At 36.0% G+C, this 6,044-nt stretch overlaps 1 protein-coding gene across 2 annotated transcripts in view; it reads left to right on the top strand.

The window, feature by feature from the left end:
* The window catches only part of PSMD1 (proteasome 26S subunit, non-ATPase 1), an 84,936-nt gene that overhangs the window by 38,842 nt on the left and 40,050 nt on the right, over positions 1–6,044 (top strand). The gene's annotated exons all lie outside the window — the stretch shown is intronic.

The following is a 6,044-nucleotide window of genomic DNA, read 5'->3' as shown; positions in this document are numbered from 1 at the left end:
AGCATCAGCTTATGCAGGCAGATAGGGGTCTGCAAAACAAACAACATCATATAGAAAATAGCAGCACCATTATATTCAATGAAAAGACTTGTATGAAATAAACCTTCATTGATTTGTGTTTATAGATAAAATTTTTTAAAAATATACATCGAGTATATTAAAAAATACTAACCATTAAGATTTTAATATTTTGCCAGTAGTAACCCTCCTCACCCCCATTCACTGACTTTTTTAAAAAATCTTAACTGAAAGTAGTTAAAAGTGGTACTTGTTATATTTATTTTTGTATTTTTAAATTAGTTTAATGGCTAAGAAACATAACATACTTGTTATATTTATTTTTGTATTTTTAAATTAGTTTAATGGCTAAGAAACATAACTAGTTACTTATTTTAACAACCTTGAGTTATTAGAAGCATGGCTGAGAATCAGAACGAAAGCTAAATAATAATAATAAAGAAATAAATAAAAGGGCAGACAAATATCTCAGATGGCAAAGAACTAAGCCTGTGCTCTAAAACCTCATGCACATTAGATAAAAGGCAGCCTGTAAGTCTCCACTCCAGATTTTTTTGCTCCACACACACACCGTTTCAAAACTGTGTCTTCCCCTCTTTAATGAAAATATTTGCACATGGTGGTAAATCTAAGTAGTACAAGAAAATATTCGGTGATTCATTTACTCTTGAGACAGTTTAACACACATTTCCCTGCCTACTCCAGAGCGGAGTAACAAATTGAAAGGTGGACAAGCACTTTGATAATAGAAAGCAGAATCAACTGAAGAAACAGGAATTAAAAAGTATAGGTCTACTCAGAATAGAGGCTTATAGCTCTCATATAACTCAGCACTCCACAACTAATGTGGTATAATTGATATAGTGGTTACTCCCACATTTTTAAGGAAAGGTTAAATCATCTTTATTCAGCTCTGTTTTGGATGCAGGAATATGTGACATGCATTTTTTTTAAAGATTTTCTTCCAAAATAATATAAATAACAAAAATATAATTCTTAATTGTAGAATGACATTTCAGATATCTGAAAACTTGGTTTGTATAGAATATGTCATTTACCAAGAACTTCAAATAAATTAATTCTTAGTAAAGTAGCTTAAAGGTCAGATTCAGACTCTAATCTGACCATAACCAAAAAACCTGATTGGTGCTTTCTTTCTAAAATACTGAATTTTATCCCCAATGCCTTTTAAATTTATTTGAACCAATTCTATCGTTGACTTAAAAGGGCAGTGTAATATCTTTTCTAGGCCTAGGAAGACAACTTAAATATCATCCAAGGACATTTTTTACCTCTCAGTCTTATCTATCAAACACCAGCCATTAAGGAATTTTTAACAATATTTGGATTGTGTCCATTACATATTCATTCATTCATGAAGTATTCGTTGAGTTCTGTTTGCTTGTGGAGATAAAGTGATGAACAAGAAACAATTTTCTGTTCTTATGTAATTTATAATCTTGTGGGGATATAAATAAGTACATTGATAATTATAATGGAGACATGGTAGAGCTAAGACTAGCTCACTTCAGCAGGGCCCATAGTGCAGCTTAAATATTTTTTGGCTCTTTTTTTCTTTCTTTCTTTCTTTTTCATTCTCTTTGATGAGATCAAAGAGCTGAAACTATAAGAATAGCTATTCCGAACTTAATCTGATTTTCTTAGACTCCTTCACTCATTTTCCACTGATGACTAAATTTACTTCTTATTTTAAGGAAAGACCAATCCGAAAGCTCTATTGCATTTCACCTTCTCTTCTCAAAATGTCTTCATTTTCATTCATTCTGTTCTTTGGAATCATGTTGTCATTCCTCTTTTCCAAAGCTAACTTACACATAAGTTTTTGATTCCACCTCTATTATATCCTTTGCAGTCTTGCTAACTAAATTATCTTCTTTTTCACACAAAGAATCCATGCCTTGAATATTCAGTTCCTCAGCTCTGACTTCTTTCTTTCAGTCATGCTCAGGTTTCCAATTAATGAAAAATAAAACTTTTCCTTATCCCTTAAGTCTCTTTCCATCATCATCAAACTTCTTTAAAGAATTGCCTATCCTTTTCTTACTCCCCACCCAGTCTGTAACCCTTATCAGATTTTTATCCCCAAAATTCTACTAAAACAGCTCTTAGAAAGCCCATAATTAACACCAGTTATTGATTTTGTTTGTGCGGTATTTGGCACCGTTGACTAAGCTTTTCTCCTTAAAACTTGTATCTTTTCTTGGCTTCAGAGACCATTCTGGTTCTTTGCCTTTCTTATAGAATCTATTCTTTTATTTTGCCATCTTAATATTCAGGACCTCCCCCCTCACCCACCCACACACACACCATTATTTCCTGTCCTCTGTTAACTTCCTCTTCCTCTTCGTGTTCTTTCATTCACTCTGTGGTATGGTTTCCATTAACTTGCTGACGAAAGCTCCTAAAACACTTCTCCAGCCTAATGACTATTCTTTTGTGGTCATGAAATGAGAAAAGCAACACACCTAAAGATTAGGAGACTGCAGACAAACCAATTTCTGAGTTTTAAGTTCTCTGCATTTGTAAAAAGGTTGATGTAACCTACTCTGACACTCATTTGTGGACCTCCCTTGCACTTGTACTTGGTGATCCCATACATATTTATGGCTCTAAATACTATCTATACATAGTAACTCCCAAGTTTGTATCTGTAGCCTAGAACTTTTTTTCAAACTCCAGACTCTTATGTTCAATTTCCTACTAAGTATTTCCCTTAGATGTCAAAAAAAAAAATCTCAAACTCAAAATGTCCAAAACTGAACTTCTGCTCTTTCCATCCAAATCTGTTCTGTTGGTTTCTTTATGTCGATTAAAGGCAGTTACAGCCTTCTAGTCTCCTTCTCTCACAACCTGTGTTTTATCCATCAGGAAATCTTGCTGGTTCTGCCTTCGATATATACCAAACTCAAACTTCTTTCCTTCGGCATCCACTACTGCCACCATATCCATGTCACCATCGTATCTTGGCTGCATTTCTCAGGTAGCCTCTTAACTGGTCTTCTTTCTTCTGCCTTTGTCCTCTATTCTCAATAGAATAGCCAAAATGACCCCCCCTTTTTTTTCAAAATGACCCTTTTTTAAACAAGTCAGATTATATCACTTCTTTGCTCATCATCATTTTCCCGTGAGTGGGCTGTATTTTATTTCCCCTGATGGCCTTTGATTTGCCTTTGAGTAAAAGCGAAAAGAAAGTTCCTCTAAAGCCCTGCATGATCTGACCGTGTTTTCAAGTATCTTTGCTTTCTTCACAACACTCAGACTGTTGGCTTCCTCGCTGCTCCTCAGACATGGCGAACATTGTTCCACCGTAAGGCCTTTGCATGAACTGTTTCCTCTACCTCATAATACACTCCTCTTCCAGATAGCCACTTGGCTCACTCCATCACTGCCTTTCTTTCTTTGCTTAAATAGCACCTTATTATTGAAGTGTACCCTGACCACCTTACTGAATACTGCAGTATGCCCTCCTGGCTCTTCCAGTACCCCTTATTTGGTTTACTTTTTTCGTTCTCCTTAGTACTTCACCTTTTGACTGACTTTATTGCTTACTGTCTGTCTCGTACTAGAATGTAGTTAGTCTCTGTCGTTTTCGTTCACTGATCTCTTTGAGTTTATCCCACTTGGAATTCGTTAAGTTTCTACTCTTTCATCAAAATTTGTAATGTTTCTGGCCATTCTTTAAATGTTCTTTTTATCCCTCTCTCCCCCTCCTCTCCCTCTGAGACGCCCTTACGCATATGTGTTGGTATGTTTAATGGTGTCCCACCAGTCCTATAGGCTCTGTTCATTTTTCTTCATTCTTTTCTCTTCCTGCTTCTCAGTCTGGATAATCTCAATTAACCTGACTTCAGTTCTTAATTAACCTAATTTTATTCTTCTGTCTGCTCACTTCTGCTGTTGAACTCCAACTCTAATGAATTTTTTATTTTACTTATTGTACTTTTCACTTCCATAATTTCTATTTGTTTCTTTTTATAATTTCTACTTCTTTATTGATGTTCTCAATTTGATGAGACATTGTTCTTCTGTTTCCTTTAGTTATTTGCCCATGGTTTCCTTTAGCTCTTCGAGTATATTTATGGTAGTTTATTTAAGTCCAATACCTGGGCTTCCTCAGGGACCAATTCTGTTAATTTTTTCTTTTCCTGTGAGTGGACTGTATTTTATTTCTTGGCATGCCTCATAATTTTTTGTTGAAAACGGAACATTTTGAATATTATAATTTGGCAACTCATAAAATTAGATTCTCTCCCTTTCCAAGGGTTTGTTATTGCTGCTTGTCAGGCACTGTAAGTTCTTCATTGACTTTTCTAAAGTATTTTCATAAAGTCTGTATTTTCTCATGTATGGCCACTGAAGTCTATATTCCATTAGCTTAGTGGTCAGCTAATGTTTTGATAGAGTTTCCTTAAATACTTAGAGACAAGAAAGGGAAAAAAAGAAAGGAAAGAGAAAAAAAATACCCTCCCAGTCTTCACAAATCGGCTCTGTGTCGGGGCACTCCTTCAGTGCTTGGTCGGTCATGTACCATTGTCCTGCCCTCACTCCCTGCTCATGCAGAGCATAACGTGAAAGTTCAGGGTCTTCTCAGGCCTTTCCTGAGCATGTGTGCTGAGCAAGTATGCATGTGGTCTTCTCAGCTCCCTTGGTATACATGGGAGTTTTTAAACACCCTTATTACCCTTTCCCAGCCTCTTCCTTTCTGGGCTTTTCAGTCTGTTTATAGCCTATCCTGGTTGTTATCCCTTTCCCCAGGCTGCTATGGCCAGCACTTTTGCCTTTAAATGTTTTTGGCAAATGTCACCTGGGGAGTTGCTTCAGCCCTGGGGGCACTTTAAGTTAGGTGAAACAAAGGCAGGCTATTGCACTGGTCCTTCAGGGAGCTGCCAGACAGGTTCAAACACTCAACCACAGTTCTGTGAGAACAGGTCTGTATTGCTTCTTCTCACTAGCACCTGGCACCAGGAACACACGGCCATCTTCACTGCCACTGCCAGTCCGGGGAATAGAGGTGGTAGGTGGACAGTTCAGAATGTCATGACCTTCTCTCAAACAATACAGCAAGCAGGTTTCTTCATTATGTTTTCCCCTGGTTGTAAGTTTTTCACTGGATTCTAGCGTTCTATAAAAGTTGATTCCGACAGTTTGTGCCTGGTCATTGTTGCTTGGTTATTGCCAGAGAGCTGCTTATACTGTATCTGCTTTTGTCAAGAACAAAAGAATAAGATGTTTTTTAAAATATCAGTGAAACTATAATACTATTTAATGTCATCAATGATGATGGTCTTTAATCAAAAGCATTCTTATACTTGGAAATATGTTGCTCATAAGGGACCCAAATATCTTTGGTGTAGATTTGCTCAATGCTGCAAGTCTTCAGTGATCACTGTAATCAGTTATTAGAAGTAGACTTTCATCATCAGAACACTTATTTAAATATCAGAAATGAATTAAACTTTCTGAGAATTGTAGTATATTTGTGTTCATTTTTATAAAATTAAGGAAATGCCAATAAAGTCCTTTAATAGTCTACAAGCTGATGGCAGCCCACTCACACTCCAAGGCTTCTTGGTTTCCTGTTTTGAAGGGAGTGCACGTGCTACTGATGCTCTGACTTTTCAAATGTTACAGCTTTCTCTAGGCCCACGAATTCAGTTTGAGATTTTTAAGAGCCATATTTCTTATTACAGTGAAGTAGTAATTTCTTTGTGTAAATCTTATGAATCTACTTTCTTCTTGCCTCTTTAAGATATTTCCACTCTATTTGGCAGCATCTGAAAAAAAATTCATCTATTTGCAAACATACCAAAAGCTTATCTAAAACTATACTAGTTTTTAGTTTTCTAAAGTCTAGTGAGATGATATAAAGGAAATACTAAAGGTAGGAATAAATTTGTAAAGTTTAGGGCAGGATCTGTGTGGTTTTGTTTTTCTTATGGTACTTTACATGTAGTAGATAAAAATACTAAACGGATAAAGTAGAAAACTACAGCTAGCAGTAGCTT

Source organism: Pteropus alecto, unplaced genomic scaffold (genome assembly GCF_000325575.1).
Source record: "Pteropus alecto unplaced genomic scaffold, ASM32557v1 scaffold110, whole genome shotgun sequence".
In the NCBI taxonomy this organism is placed as follows: domain Eukaryota; kingdom Metazoa; phylum Chordata; class Mammalia; order Chiroptera; family Pteropodidae; genus Pteropus; species Pteropus alecto.
Note: the sequence above shows the minus strand (reverse complement) of the source record. Positions and strands in the feature narration are given on the sequence as shown.